The 13,866-nt window shown below is 33.2% G+C and overlaps 1 long non-coding RNA gene across 1 annotated transcript; it reads right to left on the bottom strand.

Moving 5' to 3' along the window:
- Positions 1-11,025: 11,025 nt before the first annotated feature.
- On the bottom strand, positions 11,026-13,844 carry LOC126746944 (uncharacterized). The gene is made up of 3 exons (XR_007664045.1): positions 12,013-13,844; positions 11,806-11,934; positions 11,026-11,538 (listed from the first exon to the last, which is right to left on the bottom strand). It is a non-coding gene; the product is annotated as an uncharacterized LOC126746944 (long non-coding RNA).
- Between the last annotated feature and the right edge of the window lie 22 nt (positions 13,845-13,866).

Raw genomic sequence — 13,866 nt, 5'->3', positions numbered from 1 at the left:
AGGGGGCTTGTTGACAAATAAGTAGCTCCAGTGGTGACTAATTTATGCCCCAGCCCAGAAGGAGCATAGGGTAGGTAAAGAGCGCCACTGGCTCAAGGCAGAATGAGCCAGAGTTTCCTGGGTGGTCCTCGCTCACTAACAATAACACAATTTAGCAATAATAAAAAAAAGAGAGCTAACCTTAGGTCACTGAGGTTGGTAAAGTCAAACACACTCAATGTTACAATTAATTTAAAAAAATACTAATTCTAGTTACCACACTTGGCTGCAGGGTCTTACACCACCTTGTAGGTGCAGTTGGATGTTGCATAAAATATGAAGGAAAACAAAACATTGGCAAAAAAAAGAAGGAGAAGAAGTAAAAAGATGCTATGAAAAAAATTGTAAGAGTTTCTATCACAGTACATTACAAAAAAAAATTAAAATCAAGAAGGAAAAAAATACAATTGATCACCCCTTAATCCCCTTATTGATAGTTTTAATACTTATAATAAACATCTTATTTTAGATAATTTACATTAAAATGATTGGTGCACCCCAGTATGAAATATGAAAAGAGGCACTTAAGTAAATTAAGACCCAACAATTTTGCAAAAAAAATGTCGCTTAGTAGAAAGGGAAAAATTTTTGGATGAACCATATTCTGCCCTAAAAAATCAAAAAAACTTCTTACTAAATGACATTATTTTCAAAACAGCAGTGTCTTTAGTGAAACATTCTCAAGGGTCTGAAAAAAAAGGCTGACAAAAGGAAACTTACCTCTGGTATAGTTGCCTAATAAATCTCGCAAGGCAGTTATCCACAGGGCTATAAAGGTACACAAGGAGCAACAAAATAAAAGACCTGTGGAAATGTGGTGAGCTCCCAAAATCGGATTACGAAAATGTCGAGGCACATTACCGGCAACCAGAAGAAGAGTGAGTCCTGCCACGCGGTCGAAGAAATGCATAGAGTAATTAAAAGTATAATAAAGTGAATGTATCTTCCCAAGGTACTTGTGCCTCAACCAGTACTGGGACATTTTGAATAATACTTGGGCCAGCAATTGGGAGAGCACACTTTCTTGAACGAGTATGTATAGTACACGTAAATGAAATATCATCAAAATGGTCTTGACATAAATAACACCTTGTTGAAATTGGGCTTAAACCAAGTATTTTAAACCATTCGGACCTCCTAATAATGTCACTTTCAGGAAATTTAAAGAAAATTTTATTTTTGTATGACTCCTCAATAGGCCAATAGTATGTATTAGAACAAGTAGATGCCTTGCATTTAAAAATGAATTTTCCTGCTGATAACATTATTAGGGCAGTTTTAAACTGGAAAACAACAATTTTAGATGACCTACAACATGGTGAAAACTATTTGATAACAAAAAATTGCACTTACCCCATCCTAGGGATCTGAAACCACATAATAAAACAACAAAAAAAGCTTCTTTAAGATGAAATTAAGGACAGACCCAATGAACGCCAAAATAAAAAGGAATAAGTAATGGCGACGATCGATGATGCGAAGGTGGGTGGTGGGAAGGGACGAAAGAAAATCGATAATCTAATGACAATTATGACAGAAATTGGCCCTCGACGCGGTCTAACGCTAACCGAACTAAATTTTTTAGGTTAAGTTTTAGAACTTGATGATCAGCACTGGGATTCTAAAATCACGACTCGATCTCGATACGATCACGACTTCGAATTCGATCGATACTCAGTCGTGACGAGAAAGGTGATTCTAAATTTCAATCGTCGGCTAAACTCGTTTTATACGATTTGATTTAGGTTTCTTGGTATATATTTGTTATTTTCCCTAACATTTGACAGATGGAAATGTCAATTGTCTTTTCTATTGATAAACAGTAAACACTAAGAATTTTAATTTATTTTGTTAATTTTTTTCGCCTTCGTGTTTTTTTTTTATTTAATTATACGCCTATATTATTTCTTTAAAATAAAAAAATGTCGTTTAAAACAACCACTATCCATTGGAAAATAATAATTCAATTCATGGAAAATCACAAAAACTGGTTGTGTTCATTCAACACCAGGGAAATTGGATCTCTCTATATATGTTAATTTATTAATTTCTCTCATCTCTTAAATTTGAAAAATTACAGTCAGTAGGTGATTGTCAATAATTTCAGTAATTTTATGGATTTTGTTGAATTAAATCTATTAGTTGTTGTGTTTAAGAAAGCTTCTTGATATACTAATGAAAACCTGCTATGACTATTGGTAAACAATAAATGAAACAAATACGTTTAAAAAAGGATGCTGTCACATTATGCACGTATTAAAAAAGGAAGAAGCTATATCGTCTGGTGTATACGATATACCCAAGCGTGTCGTCGACAAATCGTTAAAAACTAGGCAATCCGCAAGACACTCACGACTGAAAATGTTATTTAGAATCAGTCTTATCGAGTAATCGTGTCGAATCGTGATTTTAGAATCCCAGTGCAGGTTAGGCTACCTTTCAAACACTCTTTTAATATTCATTTCTCTACGAAGTTCTATGAAATGTCAAACACTGTCAAAGATGCCTGTCATGTCTTACTCACAGAAATGTCAAAATAAAGCCGCATTCACAACGACTTGAGATAAACCAAGGTAATATAGCACTGTGATAAACGAAATAGAACACGAATTTAAGTTACAGTCAATCAACACCTACACTGTAAGAAATATAAATCCATGAAATAATAAAGTTAAATGACCCAATACTTAATATCTGTTATCAAGAACTAGAATGATTAACAAAAAAAAAATATTTAAATCAAAAATCAAACGAGAAATAATTTTTTATACAGGGTGTCCCAAATTCGAGGGTGACCATTGGGATCTCGGAAACCGTAAGAGTTACGGGGTCGGTTAAATGAAGGCTTTCAGTTTTTTTTCATGCAGCTTCAGTTTATATAAAATCAATTTATTTGGAAATCCCATTGATATATCTTTCTTTCTTGCACTTATGGAGATCTTATGGGAAGTTCTAGAAGGAGTAATCGGACATGCAAGTGCGATACCTCATTTTAAAGGCAATTAAAAATACTTTTTAAAAATGAGAAAATCCAATATGGCGTCCATAAGAAAAATTAAGTTGATGATGATCGAAAAAAAAAGAAACATCTGATTTATTTTCTTTTGCGTCATGTTGTAAGACATAAAAAGTGGCAATAAAAAACTGTTTTTAGTTTTCCGATGTCTCTTTAAATAAAGTCGGTAGAAGGTAAAAACGATTTTTTAATTGTAAATTTAGCATAATAAACCACTTATTTCTAAAAAAAAAATATGTTGTGTGGGGGTGAGAGCAATAAATTTATGAGAGAAAAATGATAATAAAAATGAACATACCATAGGCTGTTTTTTTCATTCCTTTCTTCTATATACTTGAGCTGCCCGTCACGCCCGCTACCGGCCGGTATTTTCGATAATCGGCAAGGTTTTACGGGATTAGTTACTTAATTTGAGTACTAGTGAAGTATACATTCAAATGCTTCGAATACATGAAAATGGTTCCCTTTTAAGTGCTTGTCAACTCCTCTCACGTCTGGTTCCTCGTTCATTTTTAGGAGGGGAATGAGGAAATTTGGTGTTAGCGAGCAGACATATTTTTAGATATTCGGGTCATTTAAAATTTACTTAGAGAAGTGAGATTAATATAAGTATTTAAACAATTACTGCAAGTAATGCCATTACTGAACATACCGCCCGCTTAAAATGTGAATTTTACAATCAATATACAAACCCCAAAACAAAACAAAAATTAAATTTATCACTTATTTCGAAATAAGAACATTAATTAAAATATCATAAAAATAATAATAAAAATTTAATAAGAGTTTAATAAGAAAAATTAATTAACTATTAGAGGACATAGTTTATTCACTGGGCGAATAGAAGTTTCCTTATAAGTTTTTAATGATTAATGACAACTCTTGTGATGCCATCGCGACCGGGATATGCGTGAGTAACTCGACCCAAAGACCATTTATAGGGAGGTAAATCATCTTCTTTCGTTAAGGCTAAAGTGTTTGGTATTATATGTAAGTACTGTATTTTTTATCCATTTACTGCGTTGCATTAGAGTATGTAAATATTCTAATTGCCAGCGTGAAAGACGACCAATATTGATAGCACCCAAGTCAGGTTCAGGAAAAGAATTCAAAGGGGCAAGTGTTAAGAAACGTCCTGGAGTTAAAACCTTAAAATCATTTGGGTCCGAGCTTTGAGGGCATAAGGGGCGAAAGTTAAGAACACCTTCTATTTGAATGAGGACGATATTGAGTTCTTCAAATGGTAGTGATTGCAAACCAATTACACGAACAAGGTGTGTTTTTACTGATTTGACACCGGATTAAAATGCCATTCAATTTGTTCTTCTTGTGAGGCGAGATGCATAAAAGAACTATTTTCTTTCCATGCACCGGTAAAGTTTATTCCCTGATCGCTATAAATATGGTTCACCCTACCTCTCCGAGCAATAAAACGGCGCAAGGCCGCCAAAAATGCAGCACTTGACATGTCTGAAGCAAGCTCTATATGCAGAGCCTTAGTTGCCAAACATATAAAAAGACAAACATATGCTTTTAAAACCTTAATACCTCTAACACGGCTTGAGGTTATAGAGAAGGGTCCGGCGTAATCAACACCAACATGAGCAAAGGCCTTTACTGCTGTTACTCACGACTAGGGGGTAAGTCACCCATGAGAGGTTGAACTGGCGTAGGGATAGAGCGAAAACAATTATGACATTTAGAAATTATTCGACGAATGGTACGTTTTGGAGCCATAATCCAATATTTTTGGGAGAGAATATATTGAAGAGTTTGTAAGCCAGGGTGTAACATAATTTTATGAGTATATTCTATAATTAAATCCGTTACGATTATTGGAAGGTAAGAGAATTGGATGTTTTTTATCAAAATCAATTTGGCTATATTTAATACGGCCGCCAACTCGTAAAATATCTCTTTTAAATAGAAACGGGGTGAGTTTGCGAAATACTTTTGTTAAAAATTTATTAGAATTTATTTGAAAACATTCCATATTTGTGATTTGAGGGTTGAGTTTTACAATTATCAATAAATCTCTTTAATTAACAAACAGTGTTTTAAATCATTGTCAGAGAGGAAAATCGATTAATTATTAGTGCAAAGAAAGAAGAAGGCTCAAATGCCAATAAGCATTGAATGCGACATTGTTCGGAGGGTTCGAAAAATTCAAAATCGCTTGTTGGCCAATTAGAATGAGGTTGAGTAAGCCAAGGGGGCCCCGCCCGCCATAGGTTATTGTTAAGTAAATTCAAGGGAAAAAGACCTCTGGAACCTGGGTCAGCCGGGTTATCCTCTGAAATAACATGATGCCATTTAGAGGGAAAAATGAATTCTTGGAGATGAGCAACTCTATTTGCGACAAAGGTTGTCCATTTCGTGACTCATTTTTTATCCAACACAAAACAATTGTTGTATCTGTCCAAACAAAAATCTCATTAATTTTAATTTTATTAGAGAAAACTCCCAAAACATAAGTTACCAATTTTAAGAATAATACGGCCGCGCATAACTCTAAGCGGGGAATAGAAATCCTTCTTAAAGGGCATATCTTTGATTTTGAAGTCAGAAAATTGGTTTTTATTGAGCCATATTTATACAAATTTCGTAAGTATACTACTGCACAATATGCGTCCTGACTAGAATCGCAAAATCCGTGCAATTGAGATGAGACTAAATAATTTTCAATGATTCGCCGAAGAAGTTTTAATTGAGATAAATTATTAAGTTGCACTCTTATTTTAGTCCAGGTATCAATAATATTTTTTGGAGGCTGGGAATCCCAATCACACCCGCTACTCCAAAGCCTTTGAATTAGAATTGTTACAGATATTCTCACTGGAGACAAAAAACCCAGAGGATCAAATATTCTTGCAAGTTCTGATAGTAAGTGTCCCTTAGTGCAAGCTATATCCCTTTGAGAAATTTTGAATGTAAAACAATCAAAGTTGAAATTCCATTAGAGTGCCAAAATTTTTAAAGTAGAGTCATCACTTGAGTTAAATGAAAGAGGATCGAATAGCCTGGAACAGGAAGGTAAGTGCGAGAAAAGATCGGGATGGTTACTGGCCCATTTTTGTAATTCAAAACCAGAAGACCTAAGAATTAATACGAGATCGTTTTGAAACTTTAATGCATCTTGCAAAGAGTTTTCTCCTGAGAGAATATCGTCAACAAAAATATCATTTTTCAATACTTCTGAAGCTTTCGGATAGTCTTTACAACATTCTTTTCCTACCTCCAAAATGGTTTTGATGGCTAAATAGGGACTACAACTAACGCCAAACAACAATATTTTGTTGAAGCTTGGGGCCTGCATAAAGACATTTATTTAAACTTTGCCCATTTTAATCAGGTGCGCTAGCATCAAAAACAACTCTTAACTTGCTAGTAGAGCTATCTAGTTTGAGAACACAATGATGAGGTATATAGTAAGACCGTCAGCATCCAATATTTTTCGAAATATAATGTCCCAAATCAAGATATTCTTTTAAACATTCATTATACTTATTGTAAAGAGAGTTATTTTTTAAGAGCTTTCTTTCAAGAGATAAAAACCTTCGCATAGCTATATCTCAGGATCAATTAAAAGAGGGTTCCGCCACCTTGAACGGTATTTCAACATATCTGCCATCATTATTTCTAAAAGTGGTCTTTTCATAATGCTCCTCAACCAAAACATCATTTAAAGATAACTGAGAGCTTGCAGGAACCTCTTCAATTTCCCAAAATTGTTTTATAGTGTCTTCGAGATTATTGACAGAGGTTATATAAGTATTACTAGAAGGAGAGATATTTTGAGAGGGAGAGGTAGAAACTATACCCATAACAATCCATCCAGAAGAGGTATCTAGTGCTACAGGTTTATCGAGTGACATAGAGAGAGAATATCCGCTTAATAAATATCTAAAAATATCAGCACCTAAGAGCATGTCTATGAGAGAGACAGTAGGATGATTATTACATATTTTGGGCAAAATAACAAAATCGAATGTATAAGAGGGGTTGAGTTTTCCTACTGGCTTAAAAGTACATGAGACGCCACCTGTAGCCCGTGAATGAGTTCGACCGATACCGTTTATATCCAGAGAAAGAGAATACCTTAATAGACCTAATATTTTTAAACATTTCGAGGTTATAAAATTACTTTGAGAGGCACTATCTAGAAGAGCTCGAACAAGTTTATATATACCCATTGCATCGCGGACTTCTATAATAGCAATGGCTAATAATACTGTGCAAGAAATATTTGAGACTAGTGAGGCTGTAGTGGCTAAGTTACAATCAACATTTGACATATTACTTGAGGAGAGAGGAACATTTGTTTGAGATCCAGAGCTGCTATTAATAACTGGAGAAGTGTCCATATGTAAGAGTGTGCGATGTTTTTTAGAGCAAATTTGACATACTGCACGAGAACTGCAGTGGCAGGACGTGTGTTTTGTACCCAAACAATTAGTGCACCATCTCTTTTCTTTTATAAGAGAAAATCTCTCACCTGGATTTTTGCACTAAAAATTGGGCCATTATATATGAGATGATCCTCAAGATATGACATAACTGACGGGACACTTTCTTATTTATTACACTGTTCCTCTGATTTTGTTGTGAGTTAACGACAAAACTAGAAGTAGGTTTTGCTTTATACTGAGAGTGATTATTTGGTTTTTTATCATTGAGTTTAAAATGCGACTTTGATTTCTCATACTCTGACCTTTTAACAGAGCTCTTAGAGTAAAAAACAGTGTCTAATGCTGAACATTTTTTATTTAAAAAACTGACAAGTATTTGAAAGTTGTTATATAAGTTTTCATCTTTGACTAATTCTGAACCACATTCTAATTCAAAACGAGTAGCAGTCGCTTCATCCAATCGATCCATTAACATATGAAATAAAATAAAATCCCAGAACTTGACAGGGTAACCTGAATTTTCCAAAACTGAGATATTTTCCAAAAAAGTATCCACTAATAATCTTAAAGGAGCAGAGGTATCTAGGTGAGGAGTTCGAACAGTTAATTGAATAGAGAGCCAGTGAGTATGATCAAACGCTTATTATCATACCTAGCTTTTAATGCATTATAGGCAACTATATAATTTTGGCTTGTCAATGGTGTACATTTAACGAGCGTCTTTTAAATAACTAACCAAATAAATAAACTTTTCAATATTAGTGATAGAGTCATTTTTGTGAATCAAACAGTCGTACATATCGATGAAGGTCTGCCATGTTTTCAAATCTCCATCAAATACAGGTACAGAAATTTTAGGAAGTTTGGCGTTATTATATTTTGATTGAGTTTGAATTTGAGTACCATTATTTTCTTCAAAATGTGTAGAAAATATAGCTTGAATTTCAAAATTAGTTTTATCAAAATTCACTAAAATTTATTTTTGATTATCGAATTCAGAATTTTCCTGTCCAGAAATTAATACAATTATGTTGTTGTGAATGTTCATAAAATTATCATATACAGGATGTCCAAGATAAGGATCCTAAGCATGGGGATCTCGGTACCTGTTGGAGATACAGCTTCGGTTAAATTAGGAAAAAGTTGTGCACTTTGAAGCGTATTTACATGCCGTTGAGAAACTTTAAAAATGTCCATGGCCTATTGAGATATTTGGAAAAAACGGAAATTTGCCAATATCGATTTTATTTTTTCCTGGCTTTATTTTAAAAGATATCAAAAAACTATTGACACTTTCTCATTGACACTTTTGATGTAGTACGTGATGGCGCTTTTAAATTTTATATCCGACGTTTCGTTTTCGAGAAACCACCATCAACTTTATTTTTTTATATGGCGCGAAAAGAAAGTACATCCTGTATCTGATTCCATTTTTTATTACAAATTCAACGATGTACATAGTCACATGTCACATTTTTTTTGTTAGTTAAAAGGAAAAATACAATTTTTCTTTTTTTTTTAACATATTATTAAGTAGGCTTTGGAAACAAATGCTTTGACACTTTGACGTAAATACCTTTTACCCTGTCACATATTTTTTATTAAATATTAATTGCCGTTGTTGTTACCGTGATTGTCGAGGTGTTGTTTGTTGAGTAATTATTGTTATTATTATTTACTGTTGTCGTTATTATTGCTAAAATTCTGTTATTATCGTCAAATATGCCTGGTGGTCATTATAGTCATGAAGAGAAGTTTGACATGCTGTCGTGCTACATTTTGTGCTACAAAAATACTGTAAATACAGCAGCAAGTTCATCCGGCTCGAAGGACCAACATGTGGGGGTGAGAGCAATAAATTTATGAGAAAAGAAGGATAATAAAAATGAACATACCATAGGCTGTTAATTCCTTTCTTCTTTATACTTGAGCTGCCCGTCACTCCCGCTTCCGGCCGGTATTTTCGATAATCGGCAAGGTTTTACGGGATTAGTTACTTAATTTGAGTACTAGTGCAGTATATATTCAAATGCCTCGAATACATGAAAATGGTTCCCTTTTAAGTGCGTGTCCACTCCTCTCACGTCTGGTTCCTCGTTTATTTTTAGGAGGGGAATGAGGAATTTTGGTGTTAGCGAGCAGACATATTTTTAGATATAGGGGTCATTTAAAATTTACTTAGAGAAGTGAGATTAATATAAGTATTTAAACAATTACTGCAAGTAATGCTAATGCCATTACTAAACATGTTGGTTTGTCTAATTTGTGCCTTTTGAAGTTTTTTTTTGTATAATATACATGTTTGTGGAAATTGTATAGTGTTTATTATTTATTCAATTTTATAAAATGTAATATGGTTATTATTAAGGACCTCATTGTATAACTTGTATTAGCTTTTTTTGACTAAATAAACGATATATACAGTAGTGGCCAAAAAAAATAAGAGTATTAGAATAATCCCTAAAATAGTTCTATTTTTTGGACAATATGTATAATAAGTATTAACATTATATTCCCAAGAACACAAGGTCTTATTTTTATGTTAATTGGAATGTCTGACATTTTCTTATTTCACAAATTCTTTTTGTAAAGAAATTCCTCTGGACAAAAAATAAGAGTAATACCATTTACGTTCGATATTCTTGTTATCAGTTGTCTTTAAATTCTTGTTGTGATCAGATGTGTTCTTAAATTTAGAAAACGGCATACAATTTCAACAATGGGCCTCGCAAAACATTGTACTCAAAACGCACTGAACAAAAACGCTTAATAATTCAGTTACGAAGTGAAAATAAAACATACGCTTCTACTTGCAATGCTTTTAAAAGGTCACCTTGTTTAATTTCCAAAGGACCAACATGTAATAAACCGCCAGAAATTCGAGATCGTCAAAGAAAAACAACGGAACATCTTGATAAAATCATGGCACGTGAGGTACACAAAGACCCATGTTTGACATTTGTTGCAATAAAAAGAAATTGAAAATTGAATATTAGTACAAGAACGATAAGGAGACGCCTGGAGGCAATGAATCTTCATGGGAGAGTTGCAAGAAGAGTACCCTTTCCACTAAAAAATGTTCAACAAAATGCATCTGAAAATTGCATTTTCTAGACAAAATTTGGATCGTGCTAGAAACTAGAAAAACATTCTTTTTTCGGATGAAACAAATATTAATTTATTCGGATGCCACCTATATTTTTTTTTTACCGTAGGTCAACATAAAATGCAATATAAAAGGGTGGACAAGAAAAGAGTGCTGGGCTAGCCTATCTCGCGGAGAGTGGTCGTGCAATTTCTTTAAAACAAAGGAAGTAATTAAAATAAAGCTCAGGGGCGCCAGTGACCAAATTACCCTTAAAACACCCCTATAGAATTTAAGTAAAGGGCCACACGATACTTACTATAAAAACTACTGCATAAAATAAAGAACGAAGTATCTACGAATTATAAGTCTTGTAAAAGCTCTGCCTCTGGAAATTAGGGTCAAATAAAAGCTTTAAAATTTATTTTCAAATGACAGGTAAATTTAATTCAAATTTAGGTTGTTAATTATATAACTTTAATTTAAAAAAAACGAGCTATTATACCATGGTATCACTTAAAAAGCTTATAAAGAAAATACAACGAAGATAAACCCACCTTATTGTGATCACAATTTGGTTTACACTTCTGCCGATATAAAAACATAAAAAACTGTGTTATCACACCTTTTGTATCGATAAGTAATATTTTAAGCACTACTTTTGAATAAAATAAATACTTGCAAAAATTATACTTTGGACACGGTAAGTAAAAATAAGTTTTCAATTTAGCCTTAATTAAAATTACAAAAAAAATATATATTAATCAATTTGTTTTCAGCATTTAGGCTGCACCAAATTTACAAATAAACGACTTATCTGGGAGCCTGGGACACCACAACAGACTCAAGGAATCGAGGACACCATCAAACAACTGGACATATCTGGAGCTTCATCATATCAAACTAACTTTCATCCAATCTGGAAACCGGAGATCAACGAGGAAGAATAGAACTGCTTTGGGTCTTTCTTTTCACTCTATCCTTCAACCCTAAAATACCCCAGTACCCATGTAACTTTTATCATAATTTTAAGAATAAATATTTAATTTAAATTTAGAGTACTTATTTAATTTGTTGTAATAAAATTTTAGAAGTAAGCTATTATGTAATAAAATTATTTTTTAGTGTCAATAAAATGCACAGTTAATATCAAACTTCAAGATGAATAAAGAACTTATTTTTAATATTTTTGGCTTATTACTTATGGCTTAATATTAATAAAATTATTACAAAAAATAGGTTTATCTTTTACTTACACAATGGTGGAATTTTGTGGCTTTTATATACTTTTTTTTACACTTTCAGAATTCAGCAATGGGAAAGCAACAGAATTAATAAAATTGTTCTAGCTTTCGAGTCCTCCAATATAAATTGATTTATTTAAGCTAAAAAGAAATGTAAACCTATTATAGTCAACCAAAAAAACCAATTAAGCTGGAATAAAGTCTCTTCTGGAAACTAACCGAAAGATTTTCTATGCTACTATAAGACAAAAACCATTTATCCTGACCAAAGTCAGCAAATGAATTTCAAAAGAACTCCTACAGAGATATAATTCATTTAATTTGCTAATTTTGTAGCTATTAATCTACAAAGGAACGCAAAAATTACTAAAGCGTTAAATTGCCACAAAACAGCGATTTTAGTCTGTACTATTTGCAGAGAAGTGGATCTCGGCAGAAATGATCGATGCTCGGCGGATTCCCGTGAGCGAAAAACCCAAAAAAAAAAACGAAGAACGCGTACAAAGAATGCCAGACTAGGATTCTTTTCAAACGAATATTATTTATACAGGATGGCTGTGAATTAAGTAGTAATATACAGTTCGATAATTTTTAATTGTTTGATTAAATAGTTAAGAATCTTCGTTTTTAAAGAATTAGATTAATATATAAAATAGTTTAAGCAAAAATCAACCGTTACACGGATCAGATGGAAGACATACCATAGGCACTGTGAAGCATAGCGGTGGATTAAGAACCTTTCGAGAGAGCTAAAAAATAGAGTTGCGGACAAGACAACTTCAAATAAAAAGGTTTGAACGTTTTGAAGAACAAAGGTCATGCTAGAAAATAGTAAGATGTTTAATTGCATTATAAAATGTTTAATTGTAGACTAAGCAATACTCGATGTTATTGTCCTATGTTGGATTGGTTGTAATGTTTTTATTGTGGGGTTTTTGGTTTTTTAGTTCATATAGATGCGTTAAGTAAGACGTGTGATTTTTAACTAATATCCTGAAATAACATATGGCGATCTTGCCAGTACAAATATTTTAAAAATGTGAAAAACTAAAAACTTCGATAATGAGTAGTTCAAGTGAAATGCTTAAGTTTCGCGGAGCTTAATTTTAGTAAAAAACATGGGAAAAAATCAATCGAAGGAGGTGATAATAGCCCAATCTCCCAAAGAAATAGTGGAGAAACTTCAGCCACGAGTACTGAGAATAAGCAGACTATTGGATACTGGGAGGTAATTCTGCTTATTTTTGGGTCAATTCTTCTATGCGTTGAACTTCTTTGGTAGTACAGAAGGATGAAGAAACGTCTTCGAAGGAAGATAAGTCAGGAGCTCGTATAGCTGCATGCAGGTCGTAGGTTTTATGGAATGGTCATCGAATAAAGTGCTTAGCTAAATGGATGAAGGAAATAAAGGAGAAAAACAAGTAAATTATTTTATTATTCATGTATTTTATTTATTGGGGTATATATATATTTTTTTTCGGTTCTTTTATGTACAGGGTGTTCATTTGAAAACTTCCCCCCACGGATTTATCGAAAACCACTGTTTAAAAAAAGAACGTCGAAACACGTCAAAAGGTTTGTCAAGGGGGACAACTTTCTAACCTAAAATTACTTCACCCTCTACTCCCCCAGGGTCACAACCTAAAAAATTTTAAATCGCAAGAGGTATCGATCCTATCGGATTTTAGCGAAAGCTAACAGTAATATTTTGTTGATATGAAAAATAAAGCAGTAGAGAGACTTTTGACCAAAACTTATTTTAGAAGAATCGGCCCATCCAGAGCCAGTTTTCAGCTGTTTTTCTCACTCAAGCTAAACACTTTCCCCACCACTTTACTTTACAAGTGTTTGTTAAGACTTTTTTGTCTGGAAATGTTTGAAGATTATTACAATAATATTTTAAGATGCCCGTTATTGCAAGGTTTTTGAAAAAATTGAATTTTAAATTTTAAAGTAGCTGTAACGGCCCCTAGTAGCCGGCCAATGAAGGTTTTACGATTATTAGTTTCTGAGATACAGCCGCTTACCTCGCTTAAGTGGCCGCCCGGTACATAGTACATCCCTCCCATCTCT

Source organism: Anthonomus grandis, chromosome 18 (assembly GCF_022605725.1).
Source record: "Anthonomus grandis grandis chromosome 18, icAntGran1.3, whole genome shotgun sequence".
NCBI lineage: Eukaryota > Metazoa > Arthropoda > Insecta > Coleoptera > Curculionidae > Anthonomus > Anthonomus grandis.
This window is presented reverse-complemented; position numbering and strand designations above follow the sequence as displayed.